This window comes from Pleurodeles waltl, chromosome 4_2, assembly GCF_031143425.1.
Source record: "Pleurodeles waltl isolate 20211129_DDA chromosome 4_2, aPleWal1.hap1.20221129, whole genome shotgun sequence".
In the NCBI taxonomy this organism is placed as follows: Eukaryota; Metazoa; Chordata; class Amphibia; order Caudata; family Salamandridae; genus Pleurodeles; species Pleurodeles waltl.
In genome coordinates, this window is record NC_090443.1 from 909,465,168 (window position 1) to 909,486,789 (window position 21,622).

A 21,622-nucleotide genomic window follows, 5' to 3' on the forward strand; every position below is an offset into this window, starting at 1 on the left:
TAGATTTACAACTCCGGATTGGCGAGTAGTAAAGGACAGACAGAGAGTAGCGAACAAATTTGTGGCATATGTAGAATCCTTTTATGGTGTACACACCCATGCCCCAGAAGATTAAGTCCTAGAATTGATAGCAGACTGCCCCATGAAGCTACTGGGATGATACCATGCCCAAAATCTTGACGCAGACATTACAATAGAAGAAATAACCGAGGCAATGGGGCAGATGCAAGCAGGCAAAACACCAGGACCAAACAGGTTTCCCATTGAGATCCTACATAAACTTTCCAGAAGGACAACAAAACCATTACATGCAGCCTTTAAGGCGGCATTTCGGGAAAGTAGGTTACCGCAAGATATGAGACTAGCAACAAATGTACTCATCCATAAGGCTGGCAAGCCTTAAGATTAATGTATCTCAAATCGACCAATCTCATTACTGAACACTGACATCAAAATATTGGCCAAAATCCTGGCTAAAAAGCTAATGAAAGTAATACCCAGCCTGGTCTACCCAGACCATAATGGGTTTATTTCAGACCATTCAACCAAATTAAACCTAAGAAGACAATACAATAACCTAGCAGCAGTAAAGGCATCACCTATGGGGAAAGCATTAGCCTCATTTGAAGCAAATATGGCTTTTGATTCAGTAGCATGGACCTATCTATTTGGGGCATTGGGAAAAATGGAGTTCTGACCAATGTATATCAAATGGATAAGACTCCTCTATGACAGCCCTTTGGCCAGAGTTACAGTGAATGGCCACAAATCTAAAATGTTCAACATATATAGGGCAATCGTTAGGGATGTCCCCTATCACCAATGTTATTTGCATTGGTTATTGAGACACAAGCAGAATGGATCCTCATTGACACACAGATCTGGGGATGGCCAGGGTGCAATGGCTTGGACAAACGCATATCCCTATACGCTGATGATATCCTTTTATACATATCTAACATTGCCCAAACACTGACCTGACTAAAAGAAATATTCCACACTTTTGGCAACTATTCGGGCTTCTGGGACAAATCTCTGCTGTTCCCAATGGGTGAAAACATAGAGGAGCCATTAACACTTCCACTGAGGCCAGAAACTGTAAGTTTCTAATACTTCAGACTTTGGATCACCAGATCCCTCGTCTCTCACTACGAGACAAATTTCTATCCCCTGATCAAGCAACTGGAAATAGATGTTCAACACTGGCAGTCACTGCCACTTTCACTCCTGGGTAGAGCAGCGCTGCTTACAATGATAGCCCTCCCTAAACCATTACACATTTTTCAAAACAGCCCCTACAAGATACCAGCCATCCTGTTTACCCAGATAGATGCCTTAACAAGATTGTTGCTATGAACAGGTGGACAACCCTGCATAGCCCTGCGAGTGCTACAAAGATCCAAATACGAAGGAGGGATTGCTCTACCCAGCGTTAGGAAATGCTATGAAGCAGAGCACATTAGGGTAGTAAGTGCTTGGGTACATACAGAGGAACAGGATCCAGCCTACAAACAGGACAGAACAGTCATGGGGAATGAGAGCTTCACACATTTACCTATATGGGGGTTGAGTAACGCCCGAAGCCTGCCCAGCTACAATCACAGTGGTAGAGGCCTGAAAGAGACTGACCAAATAGATGGGATGGAAGGATCGATTGACCCCATGGACACCACTATGGGAGGGTACATGGCTACAAGCAGTGATGGCCCTAACAGACTTTTAAAGGCTGGGACAATGTAGACCTAGCCACGCTGATGGACATATGAGACGCCAATGGGATGATACCATTCACATATCTCAAAACAGAATATAAGATGCCTGAATTCCAATGTTTTAAGTATAGGCAACTACGACACACTGTACAACACTGCATCTGCTTCGAAGAGGAAACTCAGGAAGATGCCCCACTGGAAAGAAGACTAATGGATAGATGGGTAGACAAAAACTAATATGGTATGTCAAGGAGAAACACCCAACCCACCTTATTATACCTGATAAATAGATAGGAGAGAGACCTAGGTACACTTAAAGAGGAAGACTGGGCAGAAGCGCTTACGTTCCCTACAGAAAGGGGCCATTAAAGCTAGCTTCCAACTTATACAGATAAAAATATTACATAGAACTTACTACACACGCACTATGCTTCAAAAAATAAGTAGAGCAACACATGCACACTGCTTGCTAAGATGTGGACTAGAGGGTGCATTTTACCATACCCTGTAGATCTTTCCCCAGTTACAGGGTTTCTGGGAAGCAATGCAGACATACTTGGTTAAGACAACAGAACAATCACTCTAGCTTAATCCTAAATTAGCTATATTGGGAATTTGGGGATCAACAGACCAATCCCGTTACCAGAAAACACTAGTAAATTTGGGATGCGTAGTAGTCAAACAAGATATCGCACAAAAATGGGGCTCAGGAACTCCCCACCTGCACATACAGGACTGAATAACAAGGATGGAACACTGCATGCTGCTAGAAAATGAAGTTTATAAAGGACGAGGCTGCATGAGAAAATGTGACAAGGTCTGGGAAACAGCTGCATTAAACATATAGGCACCCTAGTCACAATTTGCAAGACAACTCATGATGGGACCGAGACCTAGACACACAAGGGATACACTTGACTGATAGAGATTACATGGGATGAGGAACTCAAGGATTGGGGCGAGCTATGTGATAGGGGTGTGTAGTAGATGGCTGTTCCCAGTACATTGTATGTAATGTTTGTGTTATCTTGCAAAACAATAAAAATATTCTTTAAAAAAAGACAAAAGTGTAGATTTTTCATGCCTCCACCTCCTGGACAAGGGGTAGAGTCAAATTTATGAGTGTAAATCACATCAGCCAAAAAGGAACAATAGAAAGTCCAGCACCACACATGGCCAAGTACTGATACTCACAACACCCTTCAACAGAAAATAATGGAGGCAGGGACTAAAAATATAACCCCATAGGAATTAATGTTAAGTGAAATTATTAATATGATATATATATTTTTTTCACTGAAAAAACAATGGTTCCAGTGACATTATTGTTAATTATAGTTAGGAAATAGAATTAAAAAAACATAGAAATTCACTGAAAAAGACAAAGGTGTCAGGGACGTTATAGTTAGGCTCACATTTTAAATGTACAAAACCATAACAATGCACCTGTTAGAGTTATCTCAAGAAACTATAACTTGTGCTCTAAGGTAACTATAACTTGCTCTCTCGCCATGCACTGCTAATTACCGCACAAATTACAGCACTCATGACATCTTTCATAACATCATTGATAATGTCACTGTAACATCTGCAGTAAAATTATTGATCAGATAACTGTGCACGGTGGGGGGCAGCATAACTTGCGTACTGAAAGCTAGCTTTGTGCCGAATTTGGTGTAATTCCGTCCACTGGTTCGGGCTGTAGTCGTGTGCAAAGGTCCTGTGGTAATTAACATTAGAAGGGCACATTTTTTGACCCTCGTTTTTTCTTGGCCCTCGCTTGATGGATTACCCCGAAACATTCTGCGTGCAACAAGAGTCACCGGGGCACTTTTTGGGGGGGAAAAGTTCATGAACATTCGGCACACGGTGACAAAGATATAGGCAAGTAAAAAAACGCTTTTTCTATGGAAACATGGTCCTAACTACCTAGCAGGGGCCACCACTAGGTATATTTTATCTATATATATATCTATATATATATATATCTATATATATATATCTATGTATATAGATATATCCATATATCCATAAATATATATATATATATATATATATATATATATATATATATATATATATATATATATATATATATATATATATATATATATAAATAAAATTGAAAATTAGAGTAACAATTGTATACATAGGACATCCATTGTATATCACCAATCACCATCTCTCCTTACTCTTGGCCTCTTATTCCTAACGGTCCCTCTTAACGCACCCCTCAACACTCTTTGTGTGATGAATAAAGAGAGGGTGAATTAGGATATTCTGAGATGTACACACAGATGTCTAGTTTAAGACTCATGGGTGTTAAATTGTAGTCCTCCTACCACCTTTGCTACCCCTTGTTTTAGGGCTCCTGAAGGTAGCAAAAGGAGCAGAAAGGAAACAAGCCTTTAACAGTCCTGTTTACTTTCTTTAGCTACCACTCCTTAACCTAATAGAAACAAATTACAGGATGCAAAGGGGCTCTGGCATAATTGTATTTTCACTACCACTGAAATTTTGGCTACAAACACACATGCGCTGTGAGGGTGAGTGCTCAGCACTCCCCCTCACACTCGTCACCCCGTGGCCCCACCCCTTTACAAGTTTATTATCGTTTCCTTATAAAGGTTTTGCAGCTGTTGCTGCTGGCGGGGTGGGGGATCCGCTCCTCTGCCCTCATGGAGGATCAGCCCCTGGTGTCCTCCACGGACAACAGTAATTGAGCCCTTACTCGAGGAGTCAGGATTTGTGGAGTTAGGAATAGCCTGGCCTGGCCATTCTGTCACTCTGCCATTTCCCCAGTAGCTGTAAGCTTATTGGCTGCTTTTAGAGCACAGTGGGCTGCCACGAACCAACCATTGCCTCATTCTATGTTTGGCCTCTTGAGGTTTACAGTTCCTGTTTGGGTGCTTTTGTAAGAAGGAATGCAGTCCGGAAATGAATGCAGTAGGGATTTCCAGAACAAAATGATATAAGCTATTCATGGATAGTTTTGCTTTCCAGTTATCACCCAGAGGTTACCCTCTACCGTCATAAAAATAACTTTTTAATTTAAATAGCTCGTGCCCTCAGAGTTTTGCCACTTCTAAAAACAAACTGTAGAGCATTCCTCCTTACCAGTTCAATGTTCCCAATATTCCGATGCTGGAAAGTTGAATGTCTGACTTTGTCCTGGGGGACCCGAACTCATCACCTACCTGCACATGACATTAGATGTGTGTGCTTAACTCGCTGAGAAAACTCCCCAGCTCCCTCATCAGAGGTTGTGCTTATTTTCCAAAGACGCTGTCGACACGTGCAAGAATAATTAAAACATGACCATTCCTCTAGGTACCACTACACATTGCAAGGTCACAGTGCTTAGCATTCCTCCCACGACCGATGCTGGCAATTTATTTAGGAAAAATAATGTCGAATGGCCATCAATTACTAGAACAAGGCGAAGAAGCATTTAGAGGAAACGTAATGAAGAGCATATACTCTCAGTGCTAGGCATTTACGCCCCACCATGATACATCATTGTGGCAATGTCCTACAACTTTGGCCAGGAAACGGTGGGGATTAATGTAGCCTCATTTTCAGTAACACAATTTACTTCCTCGCATAAGACATTTTTCCAGCAGCCCAGAGCTCTTTAGGCATGTGTAGCCTGTTAATGAGGCTCCTGGTTAGTCCTTGATAACGATTTTTCATTTATAATACTAATTATCACAGGGTAAATAATGATGAGGTACCATTTTTGCACAAAGCTAATCTGTTTTGTGTGCTGATGGAGGCGGCATTGGGATCCTCATCCCTGTGAAAGAACTGAGGAGGACTTACAAATGTGCTGTGATCCTCCCCTTCTCTAATTGGTACAAGGGGAAAAATTAAAATGCTAAACCTCACTTAATAAATGTCTGATCACTGCAAAACTTCAAATGGAAATAAAAGTGTGCTGTGTGTTTCTTTTAAATCAATATGGCTTGATGCAGTTCAAACCGGCCTGCTGGGGCCACTTGAGAGATGCTAAGGCGCTAGAGCGCTGTAATATGACTTAAGTAAACCAAAAGTATGGTTCTGCAATTTATTCTCCTAGCAAGTAACTCTAAAATATACTCTTGCCATAACTTCATCCTTTAAACAAAGAAGTGAGAAAACTTAAATCCAGTGGCAGCTGCTGCCAGGAAGGGCTGGTGGAGCAGCACGCGGAGCAGGGGACGGGCAATAATGAATAAATAAATAAATAAACAAATAAAGAACACTTACCTGCCGCTTCGCCTCCACTGCTCCCATCGCCTCGGTGCTTCTGTACTTGCCTTGCTCCCTTCCCCACCCAATCCAGACACTTCTCTCATGCTGTTACACGGTATGAGAAAATCACCGGAATTGGCCTGACTGGGCTGAAATGCAGTTCAGTGAGGGAGTGGGAGCCTGCACATGGTCTCCACCTGGCTGTGCAACACAGTCTGGGTGGAGAGTTCTAAATACATGTGTCCATTTGGCCAACCTCAGACCAACATGCGCACTAGAGTTCACCTACCACTCTTCCTCCCTGGCCCCACCCTGCCCTACCTAAGCGGAAAAATAAAATGATAATTAAATGCTTTTATTATCATTTTATTTTTCTGCTGCCATTCATCAGTGGGACGACGCACCTCTGCCATAGTGAAGGGGTGGCTCCGGCTTAAATCGAGTTCCAGCCGCTTAATAATTTTGCAAAATAATTAGGAGCTCCATGTTTCCGTAAAGTGTCTGAGGACTAGGCATCTATGGCCACTCCAAGTATACAGGAGCGTCAAGATAGGTGTGTCTCAATAAGTCACTGTTTACTTTTATGTTTGTCTCATGACAGCGTCTATCCCCAATAGCCCAGTGATCATTTTATGATGTCTAATTTTTCTGTGTTTGTTGCTTTTCTTCGCGTCTTTATTTATATTTCTGTTTACTTCTTTTTACAAAAAAGTTTTGGAAACTTTTATCCGAACTCTGTTTCTCTCTTGATAATGCAATATGATAATTTTCGACGCGCATCTGCTCACACTGAGAATTCTCTAATGTCTGTTAGACATCTTCTTGATGAAGCCATTCAAGAAACGTAAAGTAGTGTGTCACTTTTGTGATGTAGTTCTAATTCGCTTGGTACCACAAGTTATACAGGTTTAATTTTTCCCAGTATGAACACAAACAGATGCATCAGCTCGTCTGTTCAGTAACACTGCAAACAAAGAACTACTTTAGCAGATGTTTATAGTGCATAGGCTGGCGAGTGACAGTCTTTCCTCTGCTGAAATAGAAAAAACACAAAAAACTCCAAGCTGTACACTAGATACTCTCAACAATAAACCAGGCACTTATGCTACCATGTGTACAGGGCATTATAGATACACTACTAATATCAATTGTCTGTGGATAATGATACCTTGGGCAAAAGCCTCCTGGATACCTGAGAACAAAAACCTGAACTTAGAGAGGACATTGACACATGCAATCAGTAAAAAAGTGTACTATCAAGTTTATTTTGTAGCAATTTATACCACCTCTGCAGTTTCTAAGCAGTGAAATAGCAGTTGATTCTATTACTCAATGTATTTGCAATTCATTTAGTAACCTGGAATTGATGGAAGGTTGATCTGGCGTTTTTGGGGTTTAAAAAAGTAACCTACCAGTGACAGCAGTTTCTCACATGTCTTTCATGTCATTACCACTTTTTCTTTTAAATGTACTACTCATGGTTAACAACTCTAAATCCTATTTTAAATTTTAAGGATTATATCCTGGACCTAAAAGATGCTTGCCCTCCCCCAGTGTTTTTAAATCAATAATTAATGTACCAATGTAAGTAGCACTATCCTCTCCACAGGAATTGTACCTGACTGCCTCAAGAGCGTTATTGTTACTGTGCTTCTGCTAATAAAATCAACAGCTATCAAACAATAACTCTTCTCCTGAGATCTTGTTAGGTCCCATGGCTGTAGAGGATTGTCCTCTGCAGACGTCTTGCACCTCCTACTCCACTTCCAGGCTTAGGCCCGTATTTATGGGCTTTTGACACAGGGCAGGGCAGCAAGTCACCTTGTTACGCTGCCCTGTGTTAAAGGGAAAGGGCGAAATGTGCCGTATCTATGCAATACGGCATATTCCTGTCCTCTCTCACTGTGCTGGGGCTGTATTGTCTGCCTAGCACCAACGCAGGCAACCTTGCACCAGGGTGCAAAGGTACCTAAACTGCATGTAAGATTGTTTTTGTGCAGGAAGGGAAACATTACTGCACAAAAACAATCCTGTGAGGCGTTTTCCTCTTTCTATGTGTGCTACAGAATGCAAAAAACGAGGAGACATAAAGATATTCCGCCTCATTGCACATGGGGAGGCGTAAGGTTTTGACACATCCCCAGGTTTACATGTAAATCTGGGGATGCGTCAGCATCCGTGGGTGTTGCATGGGAACGCCCACCCCAACACCCATGGAACGCCTCCCTAATGCATAGTAAAGCAATGCAGCGATTTGCGCTGCCTTCCTTTACACAATATCTATGAGGCCGTACAAAGCCACACAAAGTAGCTTTAAATGGTCTCATGGATACGGTTGAAGGGTTTGCGCCACCATTGCATCTTTAAGCGTGATGCAAGAAGGGCACAAGCCTCTCATAAATATAACCCTTAATGCCCAAAGCTAAAATAGAAGTGAGTTGCATTTTTTCCTCTTCGTTCTTGGAAGACCAACAGAGCCTCAGAGGAGCGCAGAGATCAAGCTGGATAGTATGGTCTAATCCTGTTCCTCAAGCACCATGGCCCTGTTTAGTGAAAGGCTCCATGAGTCATCATGAGCCCTTTAAACAGGACTCTCTCCTTGATGGGAAGCCAGTACAGCTCTTTCAGATGATGCTGGATATAACTTCTTCTCAGCACTATTAATAGCAGCCTAGCTGCGGCATTCTGTACTTATTGCAGTCTTTGTAGTTGGTATGCTGGTAAGCCCCAATAAAGGGCATTCGCATAGTCTAGTCGAGAAGTGACCAAGGCATGAATTATCATTTTTTTTACTGCCAGGTAGCAGATACAAACATTTCTATAATGATTTTAAGAGGCCACAACAGACGTCCACAACACTGTCAACCTGTGCACAAAACAAAATCATGTTATCAAATTTGACCCCAAGGTTCAGCACTACAGAAGCAGACGAGGGGGCTCTAGGAGGTGGGACTTGACTTGGCCAACATTGAACATTCCCAACATTTAGAATTGCACCGAAGTTTGCTCAGGCGCAACTCTGGATGTCGCAGAATATTCTTACTGTTAGGGAAGAAGACTATGCATTGAGGTGCTATGTTTTGGCCAAACTGCATGTGGACCCCGTCCATCCTGTGATTAATGCTGAATCACTAGGAGTGCATTTCATCATTTATGAAAACAAATGGATTCTGTGATCAGTTCTTATTTCCAACTTTTTTGGACATTGAGGAATGTTTTGCCACTTTTACCTAAATCTCAGCATGCCATCTTGGTGGTTTTCGTGTACAAGCTTGAGAGTGGACTATTGTAAAAGGCTATGTCTGGCTTTCTGGGGCTGTTTTAACATCCCTTCAGCAAATTCAAAATGTTGCTATTAGTCTGGTCATGAATTTGAGCGAATTAAATCACATTTTGTGTGCCAGTAGTGAGCTTCACTGATTAGGCATTGATTATAAAATTACATTTAAAAGCATAGGTTTTACTCTTCTATTGTAGAAAAAATGTGAGCTGTCTAGGACTCTGGTACCCTATGAACCAGGGAAACTTCTACAGACCTTTAATGCCCTATAGCTTGTTGTTCCCAAGGCAAAGAAAGCTCAACATGGGGGAGCGATCGTTCCACGTTTTGGCACCAAAGATCTGGAACATCCTGCAATCAAACAAAAAGAAAATTGAAAATTATTTAGTCTTCATGAATGCTTAAAAACGGTTCTTTCTGGTAGTTTTCTCAGCAGTGCCTCAATCCCGGTAGACTTGGATACTGGTTGTTGATGACAATTCCACCTTTTCCCTTTTTTGGGTAAGCCACCTCCTGCACAGAGACTCCAGGAAAGTGAAAGCAACCTAGAACCTTGAAAAAAGAGGTCGGAATGAGAAGAAGAGAAATCATCCTTTTGCCTGCAGGTTGGATGGTAAATTACTTGAACTGGACTCTTAGGACTATAGGAGGCACACCCAATTAGCAGTGAAAATACAGAGTGAAAGGCAGTAAGACAAACAAGGGCTTACCTGGTGACCTGCAAAGTCTCAGTGTAACCAGTCCCCAGGTAAACTGGGAACCTTGTCCAAGAAACAAAGATGGACACACCCAACAGGCCCAGGATGGATAAGTAACGCAGGCTATCCAAACCAGGACCACAGACTCGTAGACAAACGTACAACAAATACTGGAGATAACAAACAAGGAAACATCAGATTACAGTTAATGAAGACAAGATAATGGAATGGTGCCAATGGGACTATAGAGGAAACTGCAACCAACTTGTTGGAATGAAAAGGAGTGCAAACTTATGTGAAAGGGACGTAACAACTACTCTTGCCAGATACCAGCTCTCAGTTCAAACAGTATTTGATTTTTCAATTACACCCTAAAGACATGATTGAGAGTTTGGTGGATGGGTATTTATTCCATCAGTGTGGACTCTTTACGTTTGGTGAAGAGGGTGCTCCATCGCTGCTATGACGGGGCACCCTTTTTGCCAAACTATAAGTTGGGCACTAAGTTTTGGTTCCAAGAACCTGAGTGTGCTTTGAAGGTTAGGCAGATACGCTTGCACTTGATTGTGGCATCTAGCAATAAACATTACAGGTCTCCTAGCACACGGGTTATGTGGTCAAATTTCTTTGAACACTTAATAGGTGATGGAGGGAATGATTGCAAATAATATAATTCAATGAGAATTGTTATGGGTAGCATGCCAAAACATAATTTTCCAGCCACTGTGCCCCTCTAGACAAAGGCCCACCTCATCTGGCAGTCTAGGATTGACTGTTCTCCAGAGGAGCAGGCACAATACTGATTGGCATAAGTTGTATCTCTCTTTAGTGTGGCACAGTGGTTGAAAAACAATGAGTTGTAATGCTGCCCAGACTGATTGTCAGTCATTTCGTCTTTTGCAAGCATTCTTCCCATTGCCTTTTGTGAGTGTGATGTGATGTTTAAGTGGGTGAAAGTATGCCCAGACATGGGTTCCTAGTCACAGTATCAGAGGCTGTAAGCTATAATTCAGTGATGATCCCTAACAAGGTCAAAGTCGGCCTTGAGTTGCTTATTTTTCCTTCTGGAGAGAGGCCTCCAACGACAGTCAGTGATGCCATCATTGCTTCAAGACACAGCCTAACTATGGCCTAAACATCAGTGGTGGCTGGTAATTTTAGGAGTGCACACTCACACTTATTCATTCACACACACATGCACACACACATCCATTCACAACACTCATTATCAAATATTAAAACATGCACTCATGCACCAAACATTAATTTAAAAAAACACACACACACTTACCTTCAGCTCTGCCTCGGAGGTCCCAGGAGGGTTGGGACTTCTGCCCTCCCTCCCTGGCTGACCTTGGGTCAGCCAGTGAGGGAAGGCGGCAGTCCCAACTTTGTCATAGAGTGGGATGGTGTAGTGAGACTTCTGACCCCAACCCACTCTGTGACAAGGTCAGGGCTTAAAACTGAAGCACCCAGGGCAAAATCAATGGGTGACGCTTCCCCTCGTCACCGAGGAGGGCGGCCTCGAGGACCTTTGCTGAGGTTAGGAGTCTCGGCCACAGAAGCTGTGACCTTTTCAGCCTAGCAAAGTTCAGCTCAGGTAGCCAGGAGCCTGTGCAAATAGCACATGTCTAGCTCCTGGCTGCCTGACCTGAAAATGAAGAGTGTCTGTCAGTCTGACCTTTGTTCAGCCTGACGGACACTCTTTTTGAGGGGCAAAAGGTGGGGGGGTGGCCCCTCAGCCCCAAAAGATGGACCACAGCTGCTAAATATGATGCTGTGCTAAATGTGTCAATCTGCACACCATAGCTGGTATATTGTTCTGTTGTGCAATTTTAGAAAATACACCCAAAGGTCTTTTTTGATAAGCTTTGCCCAATATGTAGCTTATTGAGAATTTTATTGGGAGTTTTCCTGTCAATGTGTTTTAAAAGTGTTAAATGCACTGTTGTGTTAGATTAAATACTTAATAAACACATGACCAAATCTTAGAATGCATTTAATAAAGTATATAAACTATCCCTAGCTATAAATATTTCAACTGATAGAAACACATAAAACAATAACTTTGGGTATGATTGCCTATGATCAGAATAAATGTTTTCCACTTAACTAGTTCAATCTAAACTCCCTCTCTGCACTTTTAACATGAAATCCTAAAGCCCTGATATATTTGAAAAAGATAAACCCTCTCTTAATGAGCCCCAAGTCAACTTAACATCAATTATGTTTGCGAGCAAGTGGTGATCATTAGTATAGTCAAGCTCACTGCAGCAATCTCTGGAGGCAACTCACCGCATGACTTTCATAAATATGATACTTGTCAGTTATACTCTTCACAACATTTTCCCACTTGATATTACATAAAAACATGTATACTTAGTAGGACTTTGGGCCTGATTTAGAGCCTGGTGGAGGGGACTACTCATTCACAAAATTGAAGGATATCCTGTCCATTATGTTACAATCCCATTATATCCAATGGAGATTTTAATACCGCAGACAGGATATCCGTCACATTTGTGACTGAGTATTCCATCCGCCAAGTTCTAAATCAGGCCCTTCCTAATAAACTTTCCTTTGAATATAAGAAGAATAATCAGATGTGGTAAACTCATAAGTGAAGAGATCCACTTTACAAAGAGTGTCTTCAGGGAATCCACTTTACCCCAAAAGAAAGTGAAAACATATCCAAAAGATGGATAGAATGTTTCTACCAAGCAGCATACACAACGTACTCTGAGTTTGGCTGATTCCAGGAGCATCTGTCACTATCCGATAGTGTAATCAATCAATCAATCATTGAATTTATAAAGCGTGCTACGTACCCGTGAGGGTTTCAAGGCGCTGGGGGGGGGGGAGGGGGGAAGAGTGAGGGGAGCTGGTGTTACTGGTCGAAGAGCCAGGTCTTGTGGAGTCTTCTGAAGGTGAGTAGGTCTTGAGTCTGTCGCAGGTTGGTGGGGAGGGTGTTCCAGGTTTTGGCGGCGAGGTATGAGAAGGATCTGCCGCCAGAGGTCTTTCTTCGGATGCGGGGGACGACGGCGAGGTAAGTGGAGCGGAGCTGACGGGTGGGGGTGTAGAAGCTGAGTCTGTTGTTTAGGTAGGCTGGTCCGGTGTCGTGGAGCGCTTTGTGAGCGTGGGTAAGAAGCTTGAAAGTGATCCTTTTGTCCACGGGGAGACAGTGAAGGTTTCTCAGGTGGTGGGAGATGTGGCTGTGGCGGGGTACGTTGAGGATCAGCCGGGCGCAGGCGTTTTGGATACGTTGGAGGCGTAGTAGGTCTTTTGCTGTGATGTCTGTATAGAGTGCGTTGCCGTAGTCCAGCCTGCTGCTGACGAAGGCCTGTGTCACTGTTCTTCTTGTTTCTGTCGGGATCCACTTGTAGATTCTGCGGAGCATGCGGAGTGTGTTGTAGCAGGAGGAGGAAACTGCATTGACTTGTTTAGACAGGGTGAGGGAGGAGTCGAGGATGAAGCCCAAGTTGCGAGCGTGGTCGGACGGTGTCGGTGGGGTTCCTAGTGCGGTGGGCCACCAGGAGTCGTCCCAGGCGGAAGGGGTGGGTCTGAGGATGAGGACCTCCGTCTTGTCCGAGTTCAGTTTCAGACGGTTGTTTCTCATCCAATCGGCGATGGATTTCATTCCCTCGTGGAGGTTGGTTTTGGCGGTGTGGGGGTCTTTGGTGAGTGAGAGGATGAGCTGGGTGTCGTCGGCGTAGGTGAGGATGTTGAGGTTGTGTTGTCGGGCCACTTGAGCGAGGGGGGCCATGTAGATGTTGAACAGAGTCGGGCTGAGGGATGAGCCTTGGGGGACGCCGCAGATGATGTTGGTGGCTTCGGAGTGGAAGGGGGGGAGGCGGAGTCTCTGGGTTCTGCTGGAGAGGAATGAGACAATCCAGTCGGGCGCTTTTCCTTGAATTCTGGTTTCGTGGAGGTGTGATTTCAGGGTGCGGTGGCAGACTGTGTCGAAGGCGGCAGATAGGTCCAGGATGATGAGGGCTGATATTTCGCCGTTGTCCATTTGGCGGCTGATGTCGTCTGTGGCGGCGAGAAGGGCAGTTTCGGTGCTGTGGTTTCGTCTGAAGCCGGACTGGGAGGGGTCTAGGATGCCGTTGTCTTCGAGGTGGCTGGTTAGTTGTTTGTTGACGATTTTTTCAATCACCTTTGCTGGGAAAGGGAGCAGGGAGATGGGTCGGAAGTTCTTGAGGTCGTTGGGGTCTGCTTTGGGCTTCTTGAGGAGGGCGCGGATTTCGGCGTGTTTCAATTTTTCAGGGAATGTCGCTGTTTCGAAGGAGATGTTGATGACCTTCTGTAGTTGGGAGGCAATGGTGGAGTCTGCTTTGTTGTATACGTGGTGATGGCAGGGGTCTGACGGAGATCCTGAGTGGATGGAGTTCATGATCTTGCGTGTCTCTGTGTCGTTCATGTTGGTCCAGGAGGTCAGGTGGTTTGCACAGGTGGAGTGTTCGGGGGTGGGGTCTGGCGTGGGAGTGGCGTCAAAGCTGTTGTGGATGTCAGTGATCTTCCGGTGGAAGAAGGTGGACAGTGCGTTGCAGAGTTCTTGGGATGGAGGGATGTCGTTGATGTTGGCGCTGGGGTTGGAGAGTTCTTTCACGATGCTGAAGAGCTCTTTGCTGTTGTGTGCGTTGTTGTCCAGGCGGTCTTTGAAGTGGGATCGTTTGGCTTGTCTGATGAGTTGGTGGTGCTTGCGGGTGGCGTCCTTGTGGTCTGTGAGGCTGTCAGGTGTGCGTTTGAGGAGCCATTCCTTTTTTAGCTTCCGACAGTCGCGTTTGGAATTTAGGAGCTCGTCGGTGAACCAGGCGGCTTTTCTTCTGGCTTGGTTGTCGGTGGGTTTTTTGAGTGGTGCGAGGGTGTTGGCGCAGTCGTTGATCCACAGGGTGAGGTTGTTGGCGACGGTGTCTGGGTCGGTGTGGTCGGGGTGGGTTCTGGGCGAGAGAGATTGAAGGCTGATACCTGCTACTGTTGAGTAAATATTGGTGTCCTCAACATATACAAAGACATCAGTGTCCTTAATGTATGCAATCCTAATATGGAGTGTAGGAAGTTGGGTTATTAGTTGAGGGGGTGTGAACCATTCTCAGGCAACAGCCATAATCCTTGTTAGGGTGAACCACAAAAGTCACTACATTAACCAATGCATAACCCTCTGGTTGCTTGGCACAAAAGCAGTCAGGCTTAACTTAGAGGCAGTGTTAAAGTTATTTTTCCACCACACAAACAGTAATAAATCGAAAACACAACACAACAAAAATCCCACACCAATTTAGAAAAATAGAGTTAATTTTAATAAATTATTTGATACCAAAATGCCAAAAATCCAATCAGATAGGAGATAAGCAATTTCAAAGATTTCAGGTAAGTATAGTGCCTAAAGGCACAAAGAACCACTCGTGGTTACCTGGTCTTGTGAGAACAGCCGAAAGTCACAAGTTAGGGCCGACCACGAAGGAGCATGAGTCGGATACAGAGACCAGGTTCCTCCCACTGAAAAAGTTATCTTCTGAAGTCCAGCACAAAGAGTTCTGTTTGTGGTGGAGGAATTCACGAGGAGCAGGGAGAGCATTGCAGATGGGTGTTGCTGTAGTGCAAAGAGCAGGTTGGGCGTCACTGATGGTCCTCCCTTTTGTGCGAAGATCCTGTCAGTTCTGTGGATGGTCATTGCTGGAGATTCACAATGGCAGTCACCACAAGCTGTTGATGCTGTAGTGCGAAGTGCAGATCTCGCATTGCTCGTCGTCACTGGTGGGCACTGTAGCGCAAAGACTCAGGTTCATAGGAGCTTCACATTGGTGGTAAGCATGGGCGGCAAGATCTTGGCATGAACTGGCCCAAAACTTCATAATTTCTCCTTTTCTTCAACGAGAACTTCAACTAATGCCGCACTAAGGGTCCAGGATATGGGAGGCACCTTTTGGGGTTCAGGTACTCACTCCAGCAGAGACCAGCAGGCTGATGCAGGTCCAGCTGCAGCTCCAGGCAGTCCCAGTTGCAGCAAGTCAGTTGGGCAGTTGCAAGGACGCCTCTGGAGCTTGTTATGCCCCTGTAGGTCAGTCCAGAAGTATACTGAAGAGTTCGTTCTGAGGATCCAATATTTATACCTGGTGTCAGCTTTGAAGTCGGAGAAGCTTCTGGAGTTTCCCCCTACAGAGGTGTCTCAAATTTCTTGTCTTTCTGCACTGGTCCCATTCTGTCTGGGGGCACGATAGGTGGTGAAGTCCTTTGTATGTGAGCATGGGCCAGTGCCTTTAAAGTGCAAGTTTGGTAGGTGTCAGCTCGGCCCCCCCATTATACCAGAGATGGTCCTACCTGCCAACGCACAGACCTTCTTTTGGGATACTGTCTGGGAGGAATACCCAAAGGCCATCTTCACCCAGAGATGTGACTGAGGAACTTTCTCAAAGGTCCATTTTCTGATTTGTTACTTAAAATCCGACTTTACGAGTAGAAAGGATTTTAAAGGCAGACAATAAAGGGAAAGAGATTTTCAAAATTGTCATCAGATTTACAGACACTAAAACCATGTCCACCCACTAGAGATTAGCCAGACACTCAGCTCAAGACTCAGAGACTTCTCTGAGAACAAGATTATCAAAATAAAGACCAATTTAGTGAATGGGAATCATCTTACTCTTGGACCAGGGTCATAAGACATAGTAGGACCAATGGCACATTTGAAACTATTGTCCTTTCCCCTTTTATGGAGGAATTGATAACAGAGTTTGTGAACTGTAGGTCTGGGTCCACAGATGATCCATTCCACCCCATATCCTGAAGTCTATCTCAAATATCATTGCTCCTATCCACCCAGAGCTATTTGCCATCTCCCTCCATTCAGGCACTATGCCAGATGACTGGAAAAGAGCAAACATTATTCCTTTGTTTAGAAAGGCTACTGCTGTCCTTGAAATACTGGCAAATTTTAGACTCGCTCTACTCCCAGCTGCCTCGAAAATTCTGGAAAAGGTGGTGAATCAACAGGTTACCTCCTTTCTTACTTAGAGCAAACTGTTACTTGACCCAATTGGGCTTCAGAGCTTGCCACAGCACCAAGACAACGTTATTGGTGGTCTCAGAATCTATTAAGGACAGATTAGATTCCAGACTCAATGTTGTTTTGGTGCTGTAAGACCTGTCAGCAGCATTTGACATTGTGGACCATACCATCTTGCTGCACAGTCTAGAACATCTGGGGGTAACGGGTTTATCCTTAGACTCAGATCCGATAAATTGCAGTGCAACCCAAACAAAACTGACACCTTATTGTTTGGGCTGAATACCCCTCGAGGGTGGACAGTAGAATTATCACACAGTGCCCCCCACACACTCTGACAGCAGTTGCCAGGAATCTGGGTGTTACATTTGACTCCCAACTATCATTCAATACCTAGGTGTCAGCAGTGGTAACATTTTGCTTTTGAATCGGCCTTATGCGGAGGACATTTCTCAACTTCCTGTCTCACGATGCGCAAGTTACTGTCATGGCGGGCTGATTCTCTCTAGGCTTGACTATGCCTATGTTCTGTACTTGGGTCTTCCTGAATATTTGGTTCCAGGTTTACAAGTAGTTTAGAACAAGGCAGTCTGCCTACTTTATACATTTCACAAGCATGCGTCGGTATCTCAGTTATGGGAAAAACTGCATTGGTTACCGGTTAGGCAATGCATCATGTACAAGGCTCTGACACTGAGACATCAAGCCCTCCACAACAAATGGCCCATATATCTCATTGCAAGGATTAAGGAATGTAGACCAGGGAGGTCCCTGCGCTCCAGTAAAGAAGGTCTACTTTCAGTCCCCTGTTTTACAAAACAGTGCGGAGAGGGATCCTCCTTTACTGTTACCACCACCAGCATGTGGACCCAGATGCCTTGACAACTGAGATCTATTTTGAAGGAAATGAAATTTAGAAAAGAGTTGATCACCTATTTAGTCAAACTTTAGGGAAAGTATGACTCCTGCAGTTTCCTTCTCCCAAATCTGTCTCTGATTGCCTAGTTGCCAGGACACTCCTGGAATAGCCCTGCGCTATATAATAATCTTTCATTCATTCATACATTACAGTTCCTCAGACTCCAAACATGACTTTCTTACCTGCTCCCAATCAAACACTATCACTCATTAAATGTAACAATGTCATCCTATGGGAAAGGGGAGGCCTCCTGGTAGTGAAAAACTACTCACTACCAGAACACTGAAAACTTAAACGTACATGTCCAATTTTTTATTTATAATGTACCATGCCCTGTGGGCTGTCCAAGGGCCTACTTTAGTGGTGACTTATATATTATAAAAAGGGTGTTTAAGGCTTGACATGGAGGTTATTTTGCCAAGTTGACTTGGCAGTATATAATTGCACACACAGGCTGCCATTGAAGGCCTGAGGTATTTGTAAAGGGCTACTTAAGTGGGTGACACCATAAGTTCTGCAGGCCCACTAGTAATATTTAATTTGGAGGCCCTGGCTACATATAGTACACTTTACTAGGGACTTAGAAGGAAAGTAACTTATTCAATTGAGTGTAAGCCAAGTTTCCCATATTTAAAGAAGAGAGCACAAGCACTTTAAAACTGGTTAGCAGTGGTAAAATGCACAGAGTCCTAAAAGTAAACAAAATACAGGTTCAGAAAACAGGACAGTGCAGGCAGAAGGTTTGGGGTGACCCTGCAGAGAGGGCAAGGACTAACCTGAAGGATATTTTTTACATCTCTCTGAGCACACTATGGGGCAGGTTTATGGAAAGTGTTGCTCCACCGAGTGCAGTGCCACTTTCCCTGCGCCCCTTAGCACCCCCCTACTGCCACCATGTGTGCGCCTTATTTAAAATACGGTGCACCATGACGCAGGGTAGGGGGCAATAGCGTAATTTCTCATGACGCTATTAATGTACTCTGCAGGAGTAGGGCCAAAATATTGCCGCTACTCCTGCAGAGTACATAGGACCCTTTCGAAAGAATGGAAGCCCCCTTTTAACGCCTGCGCTTGAGCAGACATTAAATGTGCCGTAAAAAATGGCGCAAGGACATCTCATAGATTTCCTTATGCCATTTTTCCTGCCCCCCTAATGGGGGAAAGCCCCCTTTGCAGAAAATATGCCTGGCGCAGTCCTAATGTAGCTCAAAGGGTTACAGAGTGGCGCAAGGTTTGCATTGTGCCACTCTGTAAATACGGCAAGGAGATTTCGGCCTCGTTGGGCCACATTAACGTAAAAAATAATGACGTTAATGTGGCACAAGGTGGTGCTAGGGGCTTATAAATATGCTCCCAAGTTCACTGCATTTAGGCAACTCCATTAAATGGGCAGGAGACTCTAATTTCATACTGAAAGGGATGGTTGGTCACCTCCTAACCTTCTATCACAGATTACAGACAGGAGAGCTTGCACATGATAGATATGTGGCCAACCCGATTTTCTGAAACTTACCTGTACTTAACACATACTTTAGACTGCATACGCCCTACTGTCGGAAGAAATAGTGCAATCTAGGCTGGAATTACATTACCACACAATGTGACTCTTGGCTCAGTAGCCGATAAGATGACTTATCACTACTAACCTATGCGCAGTAGGATCCCCACATATTGGCTGATGTCTGACACTGTTTCACATGAGAAGCAGGAAGCAAAGACTATCCTTCAAGGACAACAAAGGGTCCTGCACTTTCAGCTACCTAGAATGCCAGCTATGAAGATGCTGTACCTGTATTTCCCTTAGCAGGGCAGCAGGAATGCATAGATGATAAGAAAAAAACAAAAGGGAACAGGAATTATTGTTAGTCCAACTGGATAACGATGTGAGAGAAGTGAGAAATGCAATGAAAAGAATTGATAATCAGAAGGACAAACTGAGGAACATAATAGAAAGCTTTAAGACTTCCACAGAATCTCATGCAGACAGCTACTGCAGAAGAAAGGAGACAAATCTGGGAAAATGTTGGACTGGTTGCTTACAAGGGAACATCCATGCATATATATTTCAGACGGTACATCCACGCATATACATGCTCACTACGTCACAAATAATAGGGATGTCACAATGAGTATGTGTAGGGATGGGTGAGAGGAGTGGAAGAATGGTCCCATGTTTGCAGAGAAAATAGGATAGGAGAGGATATTATAGACTGGAGGATGCTGATGCACGACTTCTAATGCCCACCAGACACACTGCTAGCCCTGAGAGGAGCATACCCAAATGCCGAACATGGAGCACAGTCTAGTCTTTTGACACAAAGGGCCTCATTTACAAGAATCTGATGCATCAGCATCAATGCGTCAGATTTCTTGTGCTTACCTAAGATCCCCTAATGACTCCATAGATGCACTGTATTTACAATGCAGAGATCCATAGCGCACGCTTTCACAGATGCATCAGAAATTCTGACTCATCTGTTGGCACTAAACTCGCGCATTGCTGAAGTAATGGCATAAAAATGATGCTACTCCAGCAATGCGAGGATTCTCCAATTGGAAAAAGCCTTGCATCAATTTTATGCCTGCTCTGAGCAGGTGGTAAAATTCTGATGCAGTGAGGTTACAGAATGACGCAGTAAAATGTTGTAAATGTCAGTGCATCAGTTCTGCGTGGCTTTTTGCATGGGAACGTTTACCCTGCATACATTATACCTAGCGCAGGTATAATCTGACACACGGCTTTACAAATTGGGCCCAATGCGTTAGTTTGTAAATCTGGAGCAGTGCACTGCTAGCACAACCTCTGCATAAAAAAATGACACAGCAGTGACACAAAAAGCTTGTAAATGAGGCCCAAAATACGGTTACTTCCCCTACATGGAGTGTACTGTAACGACGCAAGACCCCATATACTTAAAACAATGCTGAATTCACTGTCACCCACGGCATAGCTTTATCCAGCAGCTATGTCACTTGTTATTTTTATGTCATCTAATTGGCTTTACTATACTATGTGAACATGCACCAAATATATGTTATGTTAAACTTTTCGTTTTTCTGAAGGAGTATGAGAAACAAACGTCTTGTGCTGTGCAGATGGTGAAGGAGCTATTTACACGGTCACTATGTGAGTACAGACTCTTGCCCCCTCCAGAACTTGGGCAACGGAGTGGTGAACAAAGTCACCATTTACACCATTGTGAAAGCAGCTGCAAGGTATCCAGCCTGCATGTGTCTGATGTGGTACTTAATAAAGAGCAGACCGTGAAGGGAGTGGATATTTGTGTGGAACTACGGTTTGAGCCCACACTACTATTTTTCACTAATAATGATCAAGCAAAGATTTTGCAAGTTTGCAATCTCGGGCTGATTTAGAAGATATTTGGGTACTGGCAGATAAATGCAAAATTCAGCATAGGGCAGGACCTGCAAATTCTAACATATAAATTATACCCAGCAGTTAGAACATTTTAAACTCGAATTACCATTTTATCCTTCCTCATCACAGGCTTTGCGGATTGAGGTGAAGCTTCACCTCTGAGAACCCTGTTATCCTTCTAAAATTGAATCTTTATGTATGTTTGATATGTACTTTTTTACAGCGGCGGCCACCGCAAATCTCAAGGTGAAGGGCGGGGGATGAGAACAGGGGCGGGGGCAGTAACAAAAATAACATTTTTTTAAAAACGTACTTTCAAGAACGCTGCTGGCAGCCTCACGCTCCTCTTCTCTTCTGGTGTCCGAGCATTCACTCGGTCACGAGTACAGGCTCCC